Source organism: Ranitomeya variabilis, chromosome 1 (assembly GCF_051348905.1).
Source record: "Ranitomeya variabilis isolate aRanVar5 chromosome 1, aRanVar5.hap1, whole genome shotgun sequence".
Lineage (NCBI taxonomy): Eukaryota > Metazoa > Chordata > Amphibia > Anura > Dendrobatidae > Ranitomeya > Ranitomeya variabilis.
The window spans coordinates 297,062,831-297,088,671 of NC_135232.1; the positions used below are offsets into that span (position 1 = coordinate 297,062,831).

Here is a 25,841-nt window from a genome sequence, read left to right on the forward strand (position 1 = left end):
ATGTGTGCCTAGAGACTGTGATTTGTTGTGCTTGGACTGTACTTTATTGTAAGACTGTGCTGCGCCATTAGCCGCCAAAAGTTCCCGCCAAAAGGCGCCGCCATTGCTACACCCAAGGGGAAGGAGGGCGTGTTATGGGCGGAGACTCCCAGTGTGGCGCGAGAAATGGCTACCGCCCCCTGCACTTCTGGCTGCAGAGGAATGACCTGCCCCAAAGCAGAAGAGAAACACCCCTTGATATGCAACGGCGAGGGGCTGGTGACGAAGAAGCCCGACCTCAGAGAAATGGCGGAGTTAGGTGCATGCACTGCCAGCGACTATCAGGTGGCGATGATGAACGGCGAGTGCCTGAGCGAGGAAGAAGCGGGTCAGGCCTGCCTTTCTTCACCGGAGATGGACCGGAAGCCTGCGGATCCGACAGCGAAGCTACGTCCACCAATCCCGACCTCGGAGTTAGAGGAGGAGGAACCACAGCCAGCGGAGCGGAGTCCGAGCATCCCATTGGAGGAGCCCCGGTCCGGGCTGCAGCCGACTCCAGCGTCCTCGTTAACGGACCAGAGCGACACCGATGGAACCACATTAGGCGCAGGTATGGCCGACGTCCCTGCTCCCCTTCACGAGCCCGCTTCTATGACCCACCTCCATCTCAGTAGGGAGCGACTTATCTCGGCAGGGCTAATGGTGCTATCCCCCGATGACCTGGGGAGGATGGTGCCACCGCTGTCGACTGGAGTGGGGGAGCCTGTGGATGTGAGCTTAGATGGAGTAGTTCTTCGGTGGGACACCCCCTGGTTTAGAGCAGATGGATCCCGGGAGAACGGGTCCACTCTTGCGGTGCTTACATGGGAACAATATAGACAGTGCTTGATTCTGCAGTGGAAAGGACGGAAAGGAGCTGAGTCGATGGGCCCATCGAAAGTACAACAACCCCCCCCGGCATGGGATGACAGAGACGCGGTAAGGCGGGGCACTGTGTTGGCCTACCATGTAAAAAGGGGGTGGGGCCTCATACACGAGCCGGGGCTGGATACTGATGTTTTCGTTGCGCATTGTAACATGAGGGCTCCCAGTTGTGGCCGAAGCGGAGAACCGTTACAAAAGGGGGATCCAGTGACCTACAGCCGCCACCAGAACCCGCTCGGGTGGTATGCACGGAATGTTCGGCGGTGTATGTCTGGAGCCGCGACCCTTACCGCCTCGGACCTGGTCCCAGGAGCATCCGATCTTGTCACCATCGCAACGGTGCGCCTGGTTGCGGCCACCGAGTTGGCCAGTCGAGTTCATCTGCACGTTCGAACCGCGGACACTGGCACCACAGCGGCTGGGGGGCAGGAGCCCGAGCCACCAGAAGAAGAATAAACCTCGATACCATGAAAATGTAAATAGTTACTGTTTGTTCTTTTAAGTTGCTGCTAAACCTGTCCAGGGTTAATGGATCCCTTTGTTGACCCGGGATCCCTGTGTTTGTTCTGAGTTTTTCTAAAATTTTGCACAAGTTTAAAGAACTGCAGAAATCATGGACTGTGCATGATTCGAACTTTCTTTTGTAAATAGTTTGCACCTTCTTAAAGGTGCTCCCTACTGGTTTTAGCCAAAGACACTTTGCGAAGATATTTGCCCTATTGGTTTGAGCCAAAGACACTTTGTGAAGATACCTTTCCTACCGGTTCTAGTTAAAGACACTTTGCGAAGATACCATACCGGAACCTTTGCGTGGGCTGGTAGGCTGAGAAGACGAGCTACCTCAGAAAGACTTGGTCCCCTCTTAAAGGGGATGTGTGAAATTGAACTTGAGAAAGATACTGTTGCAGAACAGTGATGTGATAATGAAGCTTGAAAAAGAAATGTAACTGTTTTACATGCTAAGTTATATGTGTTGAATTTGTTGAAATGTGAAATCTAAATAATGTTTTGCAGAAAGAAAAGATGCAGAGAGCCCGTAGGGGTAGAGATAGAGATCTGCATAGCTGAAAGTAAGGAAGTAATGATGAAGGTGAGGATAGAAGGTCAACCCTGCGTCCCCATAAGAAAGTTACTTTGTTGCTAAGGACAGAAGGCGAACCCGTAGGGGTTAGAGAGTGAGTCCTTAAAGGAGCCGAGTAGAGCGGGCTCAGAGTTCTTTAAACGAAAGGAATGTTATGTCTATACTATGTATAGTAGTGAAAGGCAGTAGGCCCTGGCTGAACGGGGCGGTCCTGTAAAAGAAAGGAGAGGCAGTAGGTCTGGTGCCATAGGGACAGGCGGTCCTGCAGGTTCAAAGTAGGAGAATGTGAAGTTACCTTACCCTGTAATGTGATTATAGGAAGGCCTTTGGTAAACTAAGAGTGTATGTTTCTTAAAGGCAATGTTAATTTATTGTTCCAGAATTTGCACTAAGTAGAATACCCGGTTGGGTAACAGGAGTTATGCATAGCCTGTAATTTATAATGTTGACCATGTTTGTAACGTTAAAAGTGTCCTCACCTCCCATAAAGGGAAGCTTGTTCAAGTATACTTATCGTTTTTGCACTCAACAAAATTGTATGTCTTTTTGCTAATCTGTATTGTTGTTTTTCTTCCCAGTCCCGGAGTACTGTGTTTAACCAGGGGGGAGTGCAGCGCCCCAGAGTTCTGGTCGTTGCAGTGCTGTGGCTTCGCCGCTAAGGGGAGCCATGGTACGTTCGATGGCACCGAAGGAGTTCCTCCAATCAGGTATCACAGACACCAATATGTTTCACAGCTGGGCCTCCGGGGGGAGCTAAGGGTGCTATTCATTAGGCCACTCCCCACCATAGTGGGTAAACTGGGGGTCAGGCAGGAAGTTAGAGAGAACGCTGACGGGATTGAACGGAGCAACACCCTGTGGCAGGGGGTGTTGTGAAGGGAGAGACTGTAGGGTCTCTGCCAGGGGTGGGATCCTGGCAGAGGCTTGGCATTGAAAGAACGTAACGGGTCCGCGCAGGCTCCTGGAAGCGGCGGGACTCAAGAAAGGACTAGAAGCGAGATAGATTGTGCTGAGTGAGAAACGAGATCAAGCAGAAGGAGAATACCAGCAGGGGTTGTGCTGAAAGAGGCAGCACCCTGCTGAGGCGCAATACCGGTGGCCGGAACGCCGAGGGAGTGGATTAGAATACAGCTTCAAGCCATACTCCAAACAGCGGCAGGACAGTCGGTCTCAGGCGGGCTGTCTACCACATATCACCTATGAAGTCTTGGGGGGCAATTGCGGGAGAGGGGCGACTCTAGGGTCCCGGAAGAACTCCAGGCCTACCTGACAAACGGGTGCCATTCCAACCTGAATACAGGGAAGGGGTGGATTACAGAGGAACATCAAATCGAGTTGTGAGGGAACTTAAGAAACAGACACAACCGTTGTGGGGTTACTTTCCGTGAGCACAGCAGGGAAGGACTACAACACATAGCGCTAGAAGGAAGGCACAGATTTCCACCTGAGAGGAGAACTCTGGAGGTGCCATTGGACCGGCCGGACTTGCGTAGCCTGGTGAACCGTGTTCCGGACTGAGGACTCAGAGATCTCCAGTAAAGAGGTAAAGAGACTGCAACCTGGTGTCCTCGTTATTTACCGCGACTTACACCCCACAACCGTACCGCTCCATCGCTACCATTACTACCACTTATTGCACCGGACGTCCGTAAACTGACGGACAGGGCCACGGACCGGGTCTAGCCACCGTGACAACCCCGAGACTGAGAACTAGAGGCCCGGCTCCGGGTATCCCCTCGGCCCTGCGGCGGTGTGGGGGGCGCTCCACTTCCTCTGCCCCCTCCTGCCAATCACGGACAACAGAGAGGGGATGATTATCTTCTTCATCTCCTGACTGCTGTTACCTCTTTGTCCTCCTCCTTGTTTCCCAGCTTCTTCACCTTCACGAACAGTTTGTCTGGTACAATGAGCACCCTTCGCTCGCTGATGATGGCATCGTCAGTGCTAACCATCTTAGTAGCCATTTTGAAACTGTGCAAAAGAGTGCAGAGGCCCTTCATCTCTGCCCACTCCACAAGCATGATTTGCACAACGTCTGTACTGTGTTGGCACAGGCTATGCAAAAGGACATACGGCACCAGGGCTCATGCTGGTGTAAAAAACTCTTTGTAAAAATTGATTGGCCTGCTACAGTTCACAACATTTTTACTCCAAAAATTGACTATTGCCATCCATACAGATAAAAGTGCTTTGTGTAAAATTAAAGTGGTTTAAAATAAAACGCTTGGTGTGCTAAAGGTGACCACATTTTTTTTTATAAAAAAAAATAATTTTTAATTTATCAAGTAAACTTGATGCCCAGAGACCTAGCAATTACAAAATGTGCAAGGCGTGCAGTAAGGGATGAGCAATTGTAATTGCTGATGATAGTGCATGCAGACGGCGAGGATGTGGGGAAGATGCGACCTATTGATAGAGCACAAGCAACATGCCCATCCAAGACACATAGCTTCCTGACCCATTTTGCAGGCACTTGACACCATTTCTGAAGCCACACCAGTGCAAACAGGTGGTCAATTGGATAGCAGATGATGCTTCCAGCATGATTGCCAGCACCACCTAGTCTTTCACACAGTACAGTCTCACCTCATAGTTACATAGTTAAATAGGTTGAAAAAAGACTTAGGTCCATCAAGTTCAACCTTTCTCCACCAACTGTACATTTTGGCACTTATTTAACTACAACCCGCAATGTTACTTGTATCAAGGAAATCGTCCAGCCCTTTTTTTAAAAAGCTCTTATAGTCTCTGCCATAACTACCTCTTGCAGCAAGGCATTCCATAGTCTGATTGCTATAACTCAGTGTTCCCCAACTCCAGTCCTCAAGAGCCACCAACAGGACATGTTTTCAATACTTCCTTAGTATTGCCCAGGTGATAATGGCATCACCTTCACAGGCAATAATTCCATCACCTGTGTAATACTAAGGAAATCCTGAAAACATGACCTGTTGGTGGCTCTGGAGGACTGGAGTTGGGGAACACTGCTCTAACTGTAAAGAACCCTTTCCTATTTAGCTGCTGGAAACACCTTTCTTCCACCTTTAATGAGTGTCCCCCTAGTGCTTAGTATGGTCTTTGAAAGGAATGAGTCAGCCAGTTGTAATAAAGGTTACCTGGTTAGGGGCCCGCTCAAAAGTTATGCCCCCCCAAACAAAAACTCTAGCTACGCCTCTGCATGTTAACCTCTACAACGTCTCATGTTACTCTTTACATTTCCTACCTGTGCTACTACATCTAGGTACATATGCTTTCTTCATCACTATGGTTAACATAGGCCCTCAAATTTTTGCAGTCAGGTAAACATGCTAAAGAACTTATTTCATACAACCTTTATCTAAGGCTTCTAGAAATCTAAGCACTTGCATAGTAGCCAAGTCAAACTTACTAATGTAAATTATAACGAAATTTATAATAAAAAAGGAAAGCAAAACAGAATTAGCTTAATCCTCAGTTAGCTTCAACTATTGGTCCAGCACATGCAGCATAATCTCAAGATTCCTTCCAATTCTTTCAGTATTTGGGTTGTTAGACACAGCTGTCACAGGAAGGAAAACTATTTAATTCTGTAGACAACACCTGCTGTTTGTTCAGCGTACGAGCGCTGCTCATAGGACACATGTATCTGCAGTCTATTTTCATTAGAAAATAGTATAAAAATGTGATTCCTTGTGTTGTAGAAGATTTTACAACATAAATAGCATAGACAAGCACTGAGTGTGAAATTTTGCAGTTAAACATTTGCCCCCAACAGGACTAACAAGCTACCAGACCTAAAATGTTATCTCCAGAAAACTTCCAGATACTTGGCACATGCTGCAAATACATTTCTATGCACTCTGCTTTTCCTGGGAAATCCAGTACTAAACTATAAGAATCGTCATACAGGCATCATCTGTAGGACGTCATCAATTGTTTAGGAGTATTTTTTCCTATTTTATAGGACTGTATAGTTAGTCATTCAGATTCTTATTTTTGGACAATGCTATAAGCACATTTTTTGTAAGGGAGGTGGAGACCATAGAGTAAATTACAAGTCCTCTATTCACACTGATATTGTCTGTTACTATTGACTAGCAATCGGATAATTTGGAACAGTTCAAAGTGCTGAGCCTCCTAATTCTCTGCTCTCTAAATATAGTCTGAAGTATCATCTTAATAGCGCGCAAAGTGAGGAGGTAAAGCTGATAATGTGAAACTAATACATAATACGTCTGTCATATCCAGAATGAAATTTCTGGCCATGACTTTTTACACGGAGAAATATCAATCCGCAGCTAATTACCTGTAATAGCTTCCATTCAAGCGCGAGTTTTAAAATAAAACAAAATAAAAAAATACACAACATTAACATAAATACATATTAGTCAAGGATATATTAATAATGATAACATCTCCCTGGACATTGTGTGAGAGAAGGAACTAGAATAATCATAGCATGGATATAGCGCATCATGAAGAAGAATATTTGTAAAGTCCGGTCACTCCTTTAAATACACATCTCACATATTATTCACAATGACATCCTAAAAATAGTAATAGATGATATTGAACAAACTACGTAGACCATTCTCTCCAGTAAATAAGAATGATTTAAGAAAAGGTAGAGGCCTTCTGATAGCAAAAGCTCATCGCCGCTAGAAGGTCCTCGAATCAAAAACTAAAATATGTCATAGAGGGCCTAATGAGGGCCTAATGTTACACAGTTGTTTAGATAATGATCTTTATACTACTGCAAAGATCATAAAGACAATATGGTGCAGATCAGAACTTCTATCTGGATGACCGTAAGATATAACTTTTAGAAGTTTTTAAGCTACAAATATAGAAGAACTCATTACCTCTTTATAAAGATCCAAATTTAGGCTCAGTAGCAGATTAGAATCCTCAAATCCTAGGATCTTAGGGGACAGTAGCAGCTATAGGTCCTACAAAGCAGACAGAGGAGACAGCAAAGAGAGGGACTTTTTAGATCCCTGAAACTGTTTGGAGCTTGGGCCTCCCCCTTTTCCCAAATACCTAGAGTGTGATAGGGACAGCTGACTGGACACAAGTCATGGCTATAAATATCCAAAACAGCTTTGGTCTTGGGGGAGGGAGAGAAGAAGATAGCTTGACAGGACTTGCTGCGAGATAGGTTTAGCAGATCCATGCTTGCAAAGATGGTGGACTAAAAAAACAACACTGTTATTAGTATTAGTTTCCTTTAAATAGCCATCATTGATACAAGCATTACTCCAGAGGCGTGCAGACCTTAAATAATAATATTCTGCATCTGCATTCACTGTATTACTCTCATACTCAAACACACACACATATATATATATATATATATATATATATATATATATATATATATATATATATATATATATACACTCACCGGCCACTTTATTAGGTACACCATGCTAGTAATGGGTTGGACCCCCTTTTGCCTTCAGAGCTGCCTCAATTCTTCGTGGCATAGATTCAACAAGGTGCTGGAAGCATTCCTCAGAGATTTTGGTCCATATTGACATGATGGCATCACACAGTTGCCGCAGATTTGTCGGCTGCACATCCCAAAGATGCTCCATACAAGGCAGGATGGATCCATGCTTTCGTGTTGTTTACGCCAAATTCTGACCCTACCATCCGAATGTCGCAGCAGAAATCGAGACTCATCAGACCAAGCAACGTTTTTCCAATCTTCTACTGTCCAATTTCGATGAGCTTGTACAAATTGTAGCCTCAGTTTCCTGTTCTTAGCTGAAAGGAGTGGTACCCGGTGTGGTCTTCTGCTGCTGTAGCCCATCTGCCTCAAAGTTTGACGCACTGTGCATTCAGAGATGCTCTTAGGCCTACCTTGGTTGTAACGGGTGGCGATTTGAGTCACTGTTGCCTTTCTATCAGCTCGAACCAGTCTGCCCATTCTCCTCTGACCTCTGGCATCAACAAGGCATTTCCGCCCACAGAACTGCCGCTCACTGGATTTTTTTTCTTTTTCGGACCATTCTCTGTAAACCCTAGAGATGGTTGTGCGTGAAAATCCCAGTAGATCAGCAGTTTCTGAAATACTCAGACCAGCCCTTCTGGCACCAACAACCATGCCACGTTCAAAGGCACTCAAATCACCTTTCTTCCCCATACTGATGCTCGGTTTGAACTGCAGGAGATTGTCTTGACCATGTCTACATGCCTAAATGCACTGAGTTGCCGCCATGTGATTGGCTGATTAGAAATTAAGTGTTAACAAGAAGTTGGACAGGTGTACCTAATAAAGTGGCCGGTGAGTGTGTATATATATATATATATATATATATATATATATATATATATATATATACAGGAGGGGTACCCCTCAAAAATTAACCCCCATCACAATACTGTTCTGTAGATGATATGCACTTCGCACCTATATACAATATACAAATAGCAGCATTCAGGTACATAACGATTCATACAGAGTAAGACATTCAGCATTTATCAACTTTTAGTCGGGAGTCGGGACATGTTTAGGGCATAAGCTAGTCTCTGTAACCCCTTACACATGTGTTTCATTTCATTCTCTGTATCTACTTTTAGGAGTTATGTTTAAGGAACTCTGTATACACTGCATGGACAAAAGTAATGGGACAAGTACACTTTATAAATACAGGAGCTTTAAGTCTAATTTCTTAGGCATTAATATGGAATTTGCTGAAAAAAGAGAGTGGACAGCACCTCCAAAAATCATACAATGATCTAATGCTGCTAGGAAAAAATATCTGAAGAATGCAAGTCCGCAAGGACAGGGTCCTCTCCCCTCTGTACCAGTCTGTTATTGTAAATTTGTTTACTGTTAATGATATCTATAACCCTGTATGTAACCCCATTTCACATGTACAGCGCTATGGAATTAATGGTGCTATATAAATAAATAATGATAATAATATAACTGGGGTTCATAGTTTAACATTCTGATCAGACTGTATGAAGCCCACTGCCATGTCATGGCAAACGTCATAGTGGGTCCCTACCGCCCTAATGGAGCAGAGCCGCATGCCAACCACCGCCACAGCGGCAAAACACAGGCAGGGCAGACACCCCGGTGTCTTCAGACCGCGCCTCCCAGCCAGCACAAAACCACAACAACAATGGCCACCACACAGCACCAACCCCAAATAACGGAGTCCCCATTGCCCCCACGGAGTGGAGTCGCATGCCCACCACCACCGCAGCAGCAATGCAGCGGCAGGCCAGACAGCCTGGTGTCTCACAGCACTCATGCTGCAAGACAGAGTCCCCATGACTCCAGACCGTGTCTCCCCACCAGCAAAAAATCACAGCAACAATATCCGCCACACAGCACTATTAATATGGAATTAGTTACAACTTTGTCCTTCACCTTGCCCCCTGACGAAGGATGGACCGAAACGCGCGTTGGGGCGGGTGCACACTCTCCTGGTTCCCTACCTCTAGCTGCACACTCTGCACTTTATAGTGAGTATTAATTGATTATGATATGGAGTCTCTATTTGGGCCATGGTCTAGTGCGGAGTCGCATATGTAACGGACATTTGGTTCAGGGTAGCGATAGTAATGGGGTTAAGACCCCGTTGGTTAGCACAATAGATTATTCTGGTATGGCAATTTGACACTGGTGGGGATATACAGGGGGGTGTAGTGCCTTGGTATAAGTGTTTTTCATGGTTGCATTTAACACACACCTGGCAATTTTGTTCTTTTATTATTTCTAATAAGGAGTATATAAAATTTTAAATTGGACTAGTACATCGTTTGTTCCCTAGTGGAATGGGGTCATTCTGTCCTTCACCTTGCCAAACAAGCTTACTTCAACACCCTCATCACATCACTTTCCAACAATCCTAAATGACTCTTTTACATTTTTCATTCAATACTCAGCCACGAGTGCAGGCCTCCACCCCCAACCTCAGTGCTGATGATGATCTGGTCAATTATTTCAAACAAATAATTAATCATATTCAACAGGAAATTTTGAACTGGTCACGGAAGAAAAAGTTACCAGGCGCCTCACAATTCTCTCGCTACCTACCTACATCATGACCCTATTCCCACACATCTCCTTCAGTCCCTTTCTCCGGCTGTCACCACTCACCTAACTAAAATATTTAATATCCCTCTTTCATCCGGTAACATTGTTTCATCCTTTAAACATGCCAGAATACACTCATTACATAAAAAACCATCCCTTGATCAGAACTGAGCTGTTAATTATAGACCTGTCTCTAATCTCCCCATCATCTCTAAACTTCTGGAATGCTTGGTCTATTCACATCTAATCCCTTATCTCTCAGATAATGCTCTTCTTGACCTTTTAGGCCATGTGCACAAGTTCAGTATTTTTCGCAGGTTTTTTTGCGTTTTTTCGCTATAAAAATGCGAAAAAAACGCGAAAAAAACGCTGACATATGCCTCCCATTATTTTCAGTGTATTCTGCATTTTTTGTGCACATGCTGCATTTTTTTCTGTGAAAAAATCGCATCGCGGAAGAAAAAGCAACATGTTCATTAAATTTGCGGAATTGCGGGGGTTCCGCACACCTAGGAATGCATTGATCTGCTTACTTTCCGCATGTGGCTGTGCACACCATGCGGGAAGTAAGCAGATCATGTGCGGTTGGTACCCAGGGTGGAGAAGAGGAGACTCTCCTCCACGGACTGGGCACCATATAATTGGTCAAAAAAAAAGAATTAAAATAAAAAATAGTCATATACTCACCCTCTGATGGCCCCGGAGTGTTCCCGCCTCTCAGTGGTGCATGCTCTCTCTTCCGTTCCTATAGATGGTGTGGTTCAGGACCTGCGATGACGTCGCTGTCTTGTGATTGGTCGCGTGACCGCTCACGTGACCGTGACGTCATCGAAGGTCCTGAACCACACCATCTAGGAACGGACGCCGCTGAGGAGGTCGGCTGTCTGCAGAGGGTGAGTATAACCATTTTTTTTATTATTTTTAACATGATATCTTTTTACTATTGATGCTGCATAAGCAGCATCTATAGTAAAAAGTTGGTCACACTTGTCAAACACTATGTTTGACAAGTGTGACCAACCTGTCAGTCAGTTTTCCAAGCGATGCTACAGATCGCTTGGAAAACTTTAGCATTCTGCAAGCTAATTTCGCTTGCAAAATGCTAAAAAAACGCGAAAAAAACAGGAAAAAAGTGCAAAAAAAAATGCGGATTTCTTGCAGAAAATTTCCGGTTTTCTTCAGGAAATTTCTGCAAGAAATCCTGACGTGTGCACATACCCTTACAATCAGGTTTCCGCTACATACACTCTACTGAAGCTGCCTTTACTGAAGTCTCTAACGATATACTAACATCTAAATATCATGGTCACTACTCCCTGCTGATTCTTCTGCATGTAAGCAGCATTTGACACTGTGGACTAGCAGCTTCTTAAAGATACCACTCTCTCTTGGTTCTCCTCCTATCTCATTGACCACTCCTTCACTGTATCTTTTGCTGGCTCCTCTTCCTCTCCTCCTTCCCTTATTGTCAGGGTTATTCAGGGCTCAGTCCTATGGTCCTCGTTTTCTCCTTATATATTGCCCCTATTGGATAAACCATCAATAGATTCAGTTTTCAGCACCATCTATTTGCTGATGACACCCAAATATACACATCGTCTCCTGACATCATCCCTGCATTACGACAAATTACCAGTGATTGTTTTTCCACTGTCTCTAACATTATGTCCTCTTTCTATTTAAAACTGAATCTGTCAAAAACTTAACTCCTTGTGTTTCCTCCCCCTCCTCTACTAACCTACCTCTACGAAATATTATCATTTCCATGTTTGATTCTACCATTACTTCCCAGCAACATACCTGCTATCTTGGGGCCATATTTGATTCAGATCTTTCATTCACTATCTACATCCGTTCACTCGCTTGCTCATGTCACCTACACCTCCAAAATATCTGTAGGATTCGACCTTTCCTTACCTTCGACTCTGCAAAAACTCTAACTGTTGCTCTTATTCATTCTCATATGAATCATATAGACTAATGCAGCTCTCTAATAATCAGTCTCCCTCTTACTAAACTCTGCTCTCTCAAATCTATCTTTAATGCATCAGCAAGCATCATATTCCTTTTCAACTGATGCCTCTACACCTTTTCCAGTCATTGCACGGTTTACCCATCCACTACAGGGTCCAGTATAAACTTATTACTCTCACCCACAAATCTCTCCATGGTTCAGGACCACCCTACATCTCCTCCCTCATCTCTGTCTATCACCCTACATGTGCCCTCTGTTCTGCTAATGACTATAGGCTAACATTCTCAATAATCCAAACACAGGTAGTGGTGCTCAGCTCGGCATAGCTTTTTGCTGCTCCTTCTTTTACATGGTTGACTGAAGAGGTTAAATAGTGTAACCGGTTTATAGATCAATAAGAAAAAATAGCAGCACTCAATACCAAATAAAGTGTTGATCTTTTATTGAAGAATAAACTTGCTGAGCCAGGCAGATGAAATTCCAATCGGCCTTGAGCAAGCATGTGTTCACGTGAAACAGTGTTGGCTGATTGGGCAGCAGTGGCTCAGTATTGGGGTATCAGGTGCAGTAATAGGGACACATACGGCAGCAGCGGCTCAGTATTGGGGTATCAGGTGCAGTAATAGGGACACATACGGCAGCAGCGGCTCAGTATGGGGGTATCAGGTGCAGTAATAAGGACACATACAGCAGCAGCTCAGTATTGGGGTATCAGGGGCAGTAATAGGGACACATACGGCAGCAGCGGCTCAGTATTGGGGTATCAGGTGCAGTAATAGGGACACATACGGCAGCAGCGGCTCAGTATTGGGGTATCAGGTGCAGTAATAGGGACACATACGGCAGCAGTGGTTCAGTATTGGTGTATCAGGGGCAGTAATAGGGACATATACGGCAGCAGCGGCTCAGTATTGGGATACCAGTAGAATGAGGAGTATGTGCAGGTTGGGAATAGATTGTGATGGGGCTGGAATATGAGAAGTGAAACGTTTCTTTGAAGTATTCTCTGCAGGCGAGTCGTTGCTGGAAGAAGTTGTCATGTCGGTCTGGGCCAGATGGAAAAGACGGGAAAAGTGACGACTCAATCATAAAGAACGTCAGCGGTAAGACATTATCTGTAACTGTCCTGTGATCTCTTATATGTTCTGTAGGGCTGTGTCTACCACTGACCATATGACGGTAGTATCCATGTTGGTCTTTATATAGAGATTATATTCAGTAATAGCGCGATCATTTGCTGAGGTTCTCCTCCACTATTATGGCGTATCACCCAGCTGTAATCAAGGATACCTGGTTAGGGGCCCACTCAGAAGCTTCGCCCCCCCCCTGAACCAACACCCTAGCTACGCCTCTGGGAGGAAGGCATTATTAAAAACTAGGGCCAATGTTTAGGAGCAAGTCTCCTAGACTTGTAATACCCATACACTAAGTGCATGGTCTGAAAAACATTTCCCCATGAGGCTTAAAGTTTAAAAAAAAAATTTTTGCCCAAAAATTGAATGGCTGTAGCAGCATACAACACGTTCACCATGGTGTTCTAGTGGCAGCAAATGATGATATGTTGAGGAAGGCCTCATTAAAAACTAGGCCCAAGGTTAAGGAGCGGGTCTCCAAAACTTGTAATGCCCATACACTAAGTGCATTGGCTGACAAACATTTCCCCATGGGGGTACAGTTTTAAAAAATTATTTATGTGAATTATAGACACCCTTGCCCAAAAACTGAATGGCTGTAGAAGCATACAACACATTCATCATGGTGTTCTAGTGGTGGAGAATGAAGAGACATAAGATACAGTAAATCATACTGAAATCAAAGAAATTAATAAAAAATGTGAATCCACCTATGAAAGAAAATAACAAAAGGGAGGGGCGAACACAGGTTCATAAATATGAAGCCAGAATGTGTTCAACGAGATATGTTTGTCCCTAGCAACAGCTCAGAGACAGGGATATAAATAAAAATATAATATAAAAGTATTTGAAACATTTTCTGTTGTAAAGGTATACACTACCTCATTAGAGGACTGTCCAGAGATAGGAAAACTGGAAAATATAAGAATAAGTGAGAAGAATAGACGTACATCTCATTTTTATGACATTTCCCCCTGGGGGAGTAACATTTATTTTGGTTTCCAATTAGTAACGGGCATCATAAAAACAGCTTTGCACAAAAAAGTGACTTTAGCATCACGGAATCTGTTCACCCTGGTGTTCTAGTGGCTGTGGATGATGAGGATGAGGATAAAGAGGAGGATAACACCAAACAGACCAAATCTGGAAGCGTATACCCATGTGTGGTTGTGAAGAGGTGCATGAGAATACACCTCCACAAAAAAGACAATGTATTAGAGGTTATGTTTCCCTGTTTTCACTTGGTGGTGTACAGAAGTCTAGCCCAATCCAGCCCTTGTTCATTTTTATAAGAGTCAGCCTGTCAGCATTTTTAGTTGGCAGGCGGATGCGCTTATCTGTTATAATTCCACCAGCAGCAATAAAAACCCGCTCTGACAGAACGCTAGCAACAGGGCAGGCCAGGACCTCCAAGGCATAGAGAGCCAGTTCATGCCACGTGTCCAGCTTGGATACCCAATAATTAAAAGGCACAGAGGAATCATGGAGGACGTTTGTACGATCTGCTAGGTACTCACTCAGCATCTTCCCAAACATTGCACTTCTTGTGACAGCACCCCTTGCCTCTGTGCCGACACGATGGGAGGGTCTGAGAAAACTGTCCCAGAACTTTTCCATTGTTCCCCTGCCTGAGCTGGATTGTACTTCCGTCTCTCTCGCTTGGACACCTTGGTTGTACAACCAACTCTGACGTCTGCTGCCAGCGTTCTCACATGGGAATTTGTAATTCTGCTACAAGGGCCCTCTGGTACTGCAACATTTTAGTACACCTGTCTGCCTCTGGAAGAAAAGATTGAAAGTTCTCCTTGTAGCATGGGTCTAGAAATGTCACCAACCAGTAATGAGTGTCACCAAAAATTTTAGTAATGCAAGGGTCACGTGAAACACAGTGCAACATAAAGTCAGCCATGCGTGCCAAACTGCTAACAGGCAAGACTTCCGTCTCCTCACCAAAAGGACGACTGACCATGCTGTCCTCCTCCTCCCTATCCTCGGGCCATCCCCGCTGAACAGACGATATGACAGCTTTGCTTGTAGTACCGTCTATAGTGCATGAAAGTAGCTGCTGTTCTTCCTCCTCCTCCCCATTGACTACCAATCCATGTTGGGAAGACATGAGGCTGGGCTGAGTGTAATCACCCTGTATGGTTCATTGTTCCATGTCCTCGTGCTCTGCCTGCAATGCATCTTCTTTAATTGTAAGCAGAGAGATTTTCAGAATGCAGAGAAGCTGGATTGGGACTAATTATGGCATCATCGCTGCTCACCATCATGGTGCAGTCCTCAGTTTTGGAGGATGGTACATATGTCTGACATCCTTGTCCACTCCTGAGGTCTTATGTGTGGAGTTTAAACTGAATATCGACGGCCTTGTTGATGCTGGTAGTCAACAACTGCCCTCTTCTGCTCACAAATCCTTTCCAACATATGCAGTGTAGAGTTCCAACGTGTGGGGACATCACACACCAGTTGGTGATCCGGAAGCAACAAACGCTGCTGAAGCACTGCAAGGGTGGCTGAAGTGGTAGCTGACTTTTTAAAATGGGTAGACAGATGGAGTACTTTCACTAGCAGATCCGACAGCTCCAGGTAGCTTTTCAGAAAACATTGAACCACGAGGTTAAGCACACGGGCCAGGCAAGGTACGTGTGTGAGCTCACCTTGCCTCAGAGCCACCACCAGGTTATGGCCATTGTCACACACGACCATGCCTGGCTGTAGGTTTAATGGTGTCATCCAAATATCTGACTGATCTTTCAGCGATGTCCACAACTCTTCAGCATTGTGCGGTTTGTCACCTAAGCAGATTAGCTTCAGCATAGCCTGTTGCCGCTTGGCTGATGCAGTGCTACAGTGCTTCCAGCTCCTGACTGATGTGTTCATTTCACAGATGGAGGCTGAAGAGGAGGAGGAGGTGCACGAGCTGTAGACTGTGGGGGCAACCCTGATTCACGTAGGGCCAGCAATCTTCGGTGTGGGGAGGATGTGTTCCATCCCAAGGTTCGACTGGGTCCCGGCTTCCACTATGTTAACCCAGTGTGCCGTCAGTGAGATGTACTGTCCCTGCCCACAAGCACTTGTCCACGTGTCCGTGGTTAGGTGGACTTTCCCAGTAACAGCATTGTTGAGGGCATGGGTAATGTTGTGGGAAACATGCTGGTGTAATGCTGGTACGGCACACTGGGAGAAATAGTGGTGACTGGGGACCAAGTACCTTGGGACAGCAGCCGCCATCAGGTTGCGGAAAGCTTCAGTCTCAAAGAGCCTAAAAGGCAACAGTTTGAGCTCAAGCAGACGAGAAATGTTGAATTTAGTACTGTGGCCTGTGGGTCATTAGCTGGGTATTTCCGCTTGCATTCCAATGACTGGAGTATAGACAACTGAAGGCTGGGCTGGGACAAGGATGTGGACGGGCTTGATAATGGTGCTGCTTGACCGTGGGCAACAACAGGTGCAGGGCCAGAGGCATCTTCACATGCACGGTGGACTGGGGATTGGCTTCTATGCAAAACAGTGGAAGAAGCAGTGGTGTCACTGCAGACAGTGTTCCTGGAGCCTGGGATTCGGCCCACAAAGTCGGGTGCTTTGCTGCCATGTGCTTGATCATGCTGGTGGGGGTCAGGCTGGTAGTTTTGCTACCCCTACTTGGGCCTGTTTGGGGTTATCGGCAGAGTCTTTAAAAATAACCAGACTCGGGAAGATCTAACAGTTGGAATGGCAACTTCCCTCATGTTGGTGTTATGGGGAATGGATGCACTCCTTCAGTCTGTGGCCACCACACTGCTTCTTCCTGCCTGTTGGGGTGATATGCCTCCTTCCCCATGTGTGCTGCTGTCCTTGCTCTGCATGTCCTCCTACCAGGTCGAGTCAGTCACTATGTCATCCACCACCTTGTCTTCCACATCTACACCCTGCTCCTCCTCCTTACTTTCTGGCAATTGTGTCTCATCATCGTCCACCTCTTGTGACACTTTCCCACCATTGCCTTCATGTGACCGTGGCTGTTCAAAGCTTTGGGCATCGTTACATGTGATCTCATCTGGCTCCACTACAAGTTGACCGTCCGAAAGTCCGGAATCTTTAAAGGGAAAACTAAACAGCTCTTCGGAGTGTCCAAGTGTGGGATCAGTTGTCTCAGGGCACTCGGCATGGTGGGAGGAAGGAGGATCAGGGTGAGTAATATCCAGTCCACACTCACGGCTACTCAGACTTGGCTGTGTGGAAGACATGGTGGTGGAGGCTGTGACTGGAAGCATTAGCCGCCATCCAACCAACAACTGTTTCACACTGCTCTGGCTTCAATAGCGGTGTGCTGCGGTCCCCTAGAAACTGGGACAGGAAGGTCAAGCGAGAAGATGTGGGTCTTTGCTGTGGCCCATTTTCAGCATGGCCACAGCCTTGTCCTCTGCATGCACCATCAGCATCACGTCCACTTCCCCGTCCCTTGCCTTGCCCATTGTAAATGGACTACTGAACTATTTGAAAAGATCAATACAAATGGATTTATTTGGAGAAAAATTATAAGTGACCAGTATGCCTGCAAAGTAAAGATTTTTCCACCACTGATACACCAGGCCTCAGCCTGAGATAACAGACTGTATAAATTTTTATTTATGTTTGTTGGTAATTTTTTAAAACAATAAAAAATGAGTAGAACAAGGCTAGCAGACAGAACTATGCAACATATGCCTGCAAAGAAAAGATTTCCACCACAGATAAACCAGGCCTCAGCCTGCGATAACAGACTGTACACTTTTTTTAATGTTTTTGTGAATTTTTGACAACAATAAAAAATGAGTAGAACAAGGCTAGCAGACAGAACTATGTAACGTATGCCTGCGAAGAAAAGATTTTTCCATCACAGATACACCAGCCGTCAGCCTGAGATAACAGACTGATCTAAATGTGACCTTGATTTTTTGGGCACAACAAAATAGTGTCAACAAGTTGGCTATGTCACACAAAAAAAATGGAGTACTAGAATTGTAAGATATTTTGCACAATGATATGCGATTCATGTGGCGTACAAGTCACAGTGATAAATCTAAGAACTGTAGCCTATATTTTTGGGCCAGCTACAGATTTTGGGGCAGCAAAATGGTGTCCAAAAATGTTGTAAGACACTACAAAATATTAGATAGTACCAAAAAAAAAAGATTTTTTGGCTCACTCACATCTGATGCCTGGGACAAAAATTATTAATTTTTCTAAATTCTTATATTTGCACGCTCTTCTAATACAATGACCTGGCTGTAGTCTGCAGCGTGACCAAGCAAACAAATGTAGAAAAAAAGGGGCTATGAATTGCTTTAGAATAAAATGAGCAGGTATAAGATGCAAAAGAAAAATTGCCACAGATAACTGCAGTTAGGTATATATTAAATAAGCAGCAGCAGAAAACAGTAATGGAGCTTTTTGAGGTATGCAGTGAGATCTATGTACTCACATACAGTGCCTGCAGGCCTTGCACTGATGTGGATATGTGCACATAGACTCCCCTGCTTACCTAGCGCTGCAATCTATGTACCCCCGAATTAACCCTAAAAAGGACCCACACTAACTATTAAAAGGACAATTCTGACCCTATCTCAGCAGCAGCTCTCACTACACTACCTAAGTCCGCAGCAGAATGCGGCGAGCAGGGCGGCGTCAGGTCTCTTATAGACCTGATGACGCTGTACGGCCAGCCAATTACTGTAATACCACTACAAAGATGACTGCGGCGTTACAGTGCATGGCAGACAATCCCTGCATTGTCATTGGTGCTCTAAAGAGCGCCAGAATTGCAGGGCGGAGACCCGAGCTCCCACCGAATAATCCCGGAAATACTCGGTGCTCGCCGTGTACACCGAGCATAGTGATACTCGGGCGAGTACCGAGTAGTGGCGAACACGTTCGCTCATCACTACTAAGCAGTACTGTACAGCCACAAATGGGGTATTGCCATGTTCATCAGAAATTGTGTAACAAATTTTGTTGCCATTTCTACCTAATTTCCATGTGCGAAAATGTAAAATCTGGGGCTAAAACAACATATTTGTGGTAAAAATTTAATTATTTTTTCTTCACTGCCCAATGGTATAACATTGGGTGATGGTTCTGGCACTTCAGAGGCTTTTCCAATGTTGCATGGCACTCTCAAACCATTCCAGGGAAATATGAAGTCCAATGTGCACATAGAGTCTTTTTGCTGAGTTTTTGGAGTAGAATCTGAGCAAAAACTCAAACGGCATGATATATCAGGATTGGCATTGTTCTCGCCGGTCTTGATGCAGAAATTGCTTTCCAAACCAATGCCACAATAGTGCCCTGTGCCAGTTTATATATTCCAGATTATTCAAGTCAGTACTGGGTTTTACCTCACATTTAAAAGATTTAGCAATTCTCTCAGCTGTATGTGAAGAGTATACAGATCTTGAGGAGTATGATAAACTATAAAAGTCTGCTCAGGCCATCATAAGTTGATTGACTTACACAAATGCTTCAGCTTTAATTGCACAACATAAACATTTCATCCTGCAAGCACAGCACTTAATTAGCCAGAGTATGAGAATTTCCTAACGTACAGCCTAATGATACTGTCACCTGAAGTACCTGCTGAGTACAGCAGTGCAGAACTTTACTTCAGCTTTGAGCTAATTAGTAAAGTTATTAATTGTGAAATAACTTTAGGTTCTGGGCATGTTTTGCCAAAATTTCTGTGAATGCCATGATCTGGATAAACCTTGCAGAAATCCATGACCGTTATTATTATTATTATTATTATTATTTTTTATAGGGCCATTTATTTCACGGCACTTTACATGTGAAAAAAGAGGCATACATAGGCAAGTACAATAAACATGAGCAATACAAGGCACACACAAGTACAGGAGGAGAGAGGACCCTGTCCGCGAGGGCTCACAGTCTACAGGGGATGGGTGAGGATACAATAAGAGAGATTCTACAGAATTAACCCTATTGACATTTATAGGATTGATTTTCACTTGCAAAAATGTCTACAACAAATCTTTTGTGTATGAATATATTCCTAAGGCCTGATTAATCAAGGTTTTAACCCAGTATTCTTTAGCAAAAATCTTTGAAAAGTTGCAAAATTTTAGTGCAAGACAAAGTTGAACACAAATGAAGTAATTTTGCCATTCTTATGCTATTTTCACCCAGCAGCTGAAAAAAAACCACAATAAAAATGCATTTAAAAAAACTCTCACATCCAATAACCCAGAATGTACTGGTACTGATATCCAACCGTTGAAAAGAACAAGAAGCTGAATAGAAATGTCATATACTCCACAATTTCTTATGTTCATGTTCTGCTGAAATTGGATTAAATTTTCATGCACATGCATTTACTGTGCCAATATTTTGTTTTTATTAGGCCCCATTCATACATCTGATTTTCATATACATTTACTATGTTTTTTATTAACACACACCGACACGTTATGGCCTATGGGTGCCTTTACACAATGATGGTTTTTTGCAGCCTATCAAAGAAGGTGGAGACTTATCCAAGTTTGGTCTAATTTAAGGGCTAAATTCAATCCTTTCTATGAATGAGTCCTTTAAGTCTACGTTCACATTAGCGTTCTGCGCTGCAGCGTCGGGCGCCGCAGCGTCGCCGCATGCGTCATGCGCCCCTATATTTAACATGGGGGCGCATGGACATGCGTTGCACTTGCGTTTTGCGACGCATGCGTCCCTGCGGCGCACGCGTCCGGGCGCAGAGAACGCAGCAAGTTGCATTTTTGCTGCGTCCAAAATCAACCAAAAAAAGGACGCATGCGGCGCAAAACGCAGCGTTGTGCATGCGTTTTGCTGCGTTTTTGTTTGCGTTGTGCGTTGCGTCGCTGACGCTGCGGCGCACAATGCAAATGTGAACGTAGCCTTAAGTCTGTTTTACATTCTTGGTGTTCACTTGTCCCTTGTGCCCGGGTCAGTCTGTTCTTCCAACTCCAGAGATAACTTATCAACACATTATCTCTGCTGGCCAGTATACATAGGCAATCAGGGACCAGGCAAGCATCACCAGTTCACCACTTGAGCACTAGGATATTTTAAAGTGAATAGAAGATTTTATTTTAAATGAGTGCAGATCCACAAGCAAAATTGGAACAATAGGATTGGATTGTGGATTTTGACGTTCAGCTGCTGATAACACAAACAATTTCATGTGGGCAATATTTCTTAACATCCGGATCTGGGCCAAAAATGCTGTAATACATCACCCTTACAGTATGTGCTCACAACGTTTTTGTTGGGGGGGGGGGGGGGTTTCTTGCAAGGATTTAATAACCATGTGTCCCATGTTGGCCAAAAAGTGGTTGAGTAATGTTTAACTAGATAAAAAAAATTATGATAAAAAAAATACTTACCTACAATAATCCACTCTTCATAAAGAATCACACATTAGCATTTTTCATAATGCAAATAACACTGCCACCTAGTGTTAATATTATTGACAACATGTGAAGGTCATGCGAGCTGATGACGTGTGCAAATTGAGCAGCATCACAATAAAAACACAAGTAACATATAATTGACCAAGAGTGTAACAATCCTCTGTGGCTGCACCATTCCTGCAACGTCTGGAGCTCAGGGCTCGGTATAGGTACTAGGAGGAGTGCCTTATCCCTTGGTGTACAGGGGACGATGGCTGCAGAACCGCAAGAAGGGAAGATAACTGATCACAGGTGCACTGTGGGACTAGACCGGAAATCCCTAGGGCAGACAGGAATAACCAACGTGGGGATAGTCCAGGAAGAACAGAGAGTAATGGTGGAAGAGGACTGGGTTAAGGAAACAAGGGACAAGAAGGGTTGTACCATATACTGCGTGTTACAATCTGATGCACTTGAACTGTCCAGCACACTTTTGTTGGTTAATACGAACTGTGTGTTCCCTGACTTATGTGTGGCAGCTCCGGAAGATGGAGGCTTGGAAGCAGCAGAGGCCTGTGGTCAGTATGAGCCCACATTAAATTGAGGGAGGAGACCTATGACATACATTTATGTATGTATGTATGTGCTATTTGTGGTTTAGGTACACTGTGGGGCTCAGAAGGCAGGGGGGACATTTGGATTTGGGAATGCAGAATTTGCTGAATTTCTTTTGGAGGGTGAGGAGCCATTTTGCTTTTCCAGAGCCTTTGTGCTACCGGTAACCTAGACGCCTCCTATATTTCCATTAACAGATGACGGACCTGAGTGAAGATTTGGTTTTTGGGGACTGAGTTGAAGCTTTTATTGGGAACATTTTACATAACATTTGGGATCACATTTATCCGGTGCTCTACACTGAACACTTACATCAGGGTTTCCATCTAAATCTCTGAGTGAAGCGATTCAGATGAAACCCCCTCATTCACTATAACGAGGCAGCAGTTACTCTGGACTCCGTCTCCCTGTTCAGCGGTGTCCTTTTCAGAAGTGCACAAAACTGTGGCCACAGCACTTTTATGGAATCCTAATAATACAGACACCACCGGATCACAGGTTAGACAGCGTCCACAGTGCCTCCATCTGCCCCATTATAGAGAATCTTCTGCCGGGGGTTCTGTCTGAATCACATATTTCAGGGATTTACTCGGAAACCCCAATGTAAGCCCTCAGTGTAGAGCGCAGAATAAATGTGCACTGAGCCTTACTGCGATCTTTGGGAGGCAGAATTAAAAAATCAACAGCTAATGAAGAATTTTTTTTTTTTTTTATGCCGTTCCTCGTGCAGTATAAGTGATTAGGCGACTTTATTCTTCGGGTCGGTGTGATTACAGCGATACCAGATTTATAATCAGGTTTTTATGTTTGGCAGCTGTCACACACTAAAAGACGCCTTTTATTGTAAAAACTAGTTTTCGCATCCCCACATTTTGAGAGCAATAACTGTTCCATATTTCGGCCCACAGAGTCATGTGAGATCTTGTTTTGATCTTGATTACAGCGATACCCCATTTATAAATTTATGTTTTGGCACTTTTACACAATAAAAACTATTTTTTAGAAAAAAGAAAAAAAGAAAAAAATTTGCATCACTTTATTCTGAGAGCTATAACTATTTTTCTGCTAATAAAGCTGAATAGCGGTTTGTTTTTTGCGGGACAAGACATTTTCAGTGGTACCATTTTCATTTACATATGTCTTTTTGATTGCGTTTTATTGTACTTTTTTACAGTGGTATGATGATAAAGCATTGTTTTTTGCGGGTGGTTATGGACACATACCAAATATGCGTACTTTTTCAGTTTGTTTTATTTTTACATAGATATTTTTCCAATAAATACATTCTTTTTTTTATTATTATTTGTTTGGGCATTTTTAAAAAATACTTTTAAACATATATATATATATATGTGTGTATATATATTTTTTAACTTTTTTACATTGTCCCATGATGGCGCATCACTATATACAGTAGTATCAGATCACTGATCTGATACTCTGCAATGCTTCTCATCAGCATCTGACAGGCAGGGAAGGAGGTGTCTCAGGTTCTTTTCTCAGCAGGCGCTCACAAGTCACCTTCCCTGCAGTACCCTGAAGGATGTGCAGCGCCCCAGAGTCCTGGTCGTTGCAGTACTGTGGCTCCGCCACTATGGGGAGCTATGGTGCGTCTGATGGCACTGAAGGAGTTCATCTGATCAGGTATCACAGACACCAATACATTTCACAGCCGGGCCTCCGGGGGGAGCTAAGGGTTCTATTCACTAGGCCACTCCCCACCATAGTGGGTAAACTGGGGGTCAGGCAGGAAGTTAGATCAGAGGGCTGACTGGGTTGGGGCCGGGCGGTGCCTTGTGGCGGGGGGTGTTGTGGGGGGGTACGGTGGGGTCTCTGTCAGGGGTGGGATCCTGACAGAGGCTTGGCAACTTGAACGAACGTAACGGGACCGTGCCTGCTCAGGATAGCGGCGGTGCCCAAGGAAGGACCAGAAGCGAGATAGATTGTGCTGAGTGAGAAACGAGATCAAAGCAATAGGAGAAATACCAGTAGGGGTCGTGCTGTAAGACCGAAGCAACACCCTACTTAGGCGCACTACCGGTGGCCGGAACGCCGAGGGAGTATTACAACATCCAGCTTCAAGCGATACTCTAAACAGCGGCAGGACAGTCAGTCTAAGGCGGGCTGTCTAACTTAAATCACCTATGCAGTCTTGGGGGGCAACTTGTGGAGAGGGGCGACTCTAGGGTCCCGGAAGAGCTCCGAGCCTACCCGTCAAACGGGTGCCGTCCCAACCAGAACATCAGGGAGGGACGGAGGATTAGCAGAACATCATCTAATCGAGTTGTGAGGGAACTTAAGAAACAGACACAACAGTTGTGGGGACTTTCTGTAAGCACAGCAGGGAAGGACCGCAACACATAGCGCTAGAAGGAAGGCACAGATTTCCACCTGCTAAGAGAACTCTGGAGGTGCCATTGGACCGGCCGGACTTGCGCAGCCTGGTTATCCAGATTCTGGACTGAGGACCCAGAGATCTTCAGTAAAGAGGTAAAGAGACTGCAACCTGGTGTCCTCGTTATTTACTGCACCGCACCACTACAGCCTCACCACTACCATCATATCTATCACTGTACGCCCCTCGGCAGGGTCACGGACTGGGCCTAGCCACCGTGACAACCCCAGAGCAGAGACTCACAGGCCCGGTACCGGGTACCCCTCGGCCCTGCGGCAGTGGGGGGCGCTACAACTTGGCGTCACGAACAGGATTTACTTAAGCCTGAGGAATCAGGTCATGTGTGCCTTGGAACTGTGATTTGTTGTGCTTGGACTGTACTTTATTACAAAGACTGTGCTGCGCCATTTACCGCCAAAATCCGCCGCCATTATAGCGCTGAGGGGAGCGCAGGAGAAGAAGAGGGGCATGGAGTGGGCGTAGGCAAGCTGGAGAGCGCGAACAACAATGGCCGCCCAGTCTAAATATTTCTGCACTGTGAGGACGTGTCCGTCAGCAGCGGAGATCCGCCTCCTGATCCTCAATGGAGGGCGGAGATCGAGAAAACGACACCGCCCACGAAGGAGAGAGCGGGAAAAAGACCAGGAAGTGACCCACGTGGAGGACGCCATGGCCAGCAGCTCCGAACCCGACAGTGGGGTTGAAGTGGAAGTTTCCCCCAACTACCCGGATGAGCACAGCAGCCCGTTCTCCGTGGACAGCACCGAACTCCTGCGAGTCGAGATGGAGAGCTTGCTCGACCAGCTCCTTCAGCTGAACATGAAGGCCCAGGCTCCGCACCAGGCAGCGCCGGAAGAAGGTCCTCAGGCGCCGGATCCTGCACCGTTACTGGAGCAGCCGCTGAGATCCTCGCTGACACCGCCGGAGGAACCCGCCGCGGAGGAGGAACCTGCATCGGCTGGTGAGTCCGCCGACCCCCCGTCCCGCAGGCCGAGGGTTTGCTGGTGGGTCCAGTAGCAGCACCACCTCTCCCGGGAACCCATAGACTCCAACGCCTGCTACCATGGGAGGAAGCCACGGGCATGGAACACCGTATGCGAGCTCCAATCGCCCCCACTCCCCTGCTGTGTGAGGTCCACGCGGAGCGCACAGTGTGCCACTGGGTGAACCCCGGATCCAATCTTATGGGGTTCCCCGGGGTGGAGACCCAGGAGGGAGAGATGGTGCAGGCCCTAAGCTGGGGAGAATATCAGGTCCAGCTAGAGCAGCAGTGGAAGGAAAAAGAAAAAAAGTACCAGGCCGGGCTGGAGGCCTACCATCGGA

At 45.4% G+C, this 25,841-nt stretch overlaps 1 protein-coding gene across 1 annotated transcript in view; it reads right to left on the reverse strand.

Annotated features, from left to right (window-relative positions):
* MYO18B (myosin XVIIIB) overlaps positions 1 to 6,932 on the reverse strand; it is a 1,084,067-nt gene extending 1,077,135 nt beyond the window's left edge. Inside the window, exon 1 of the mRNA XM_077295498.1 lies at positions 6,826 to 6,932. The gene's annotated coding sequence lies outside the window, so the exon portion shown is untranslated. The remainder of the gene's footprint in view (positions 1 to 6,825) is intronic.
* Between the last annotated feature and the right edge of the window lie 18,909 nt (positions 6,933 to 25,841).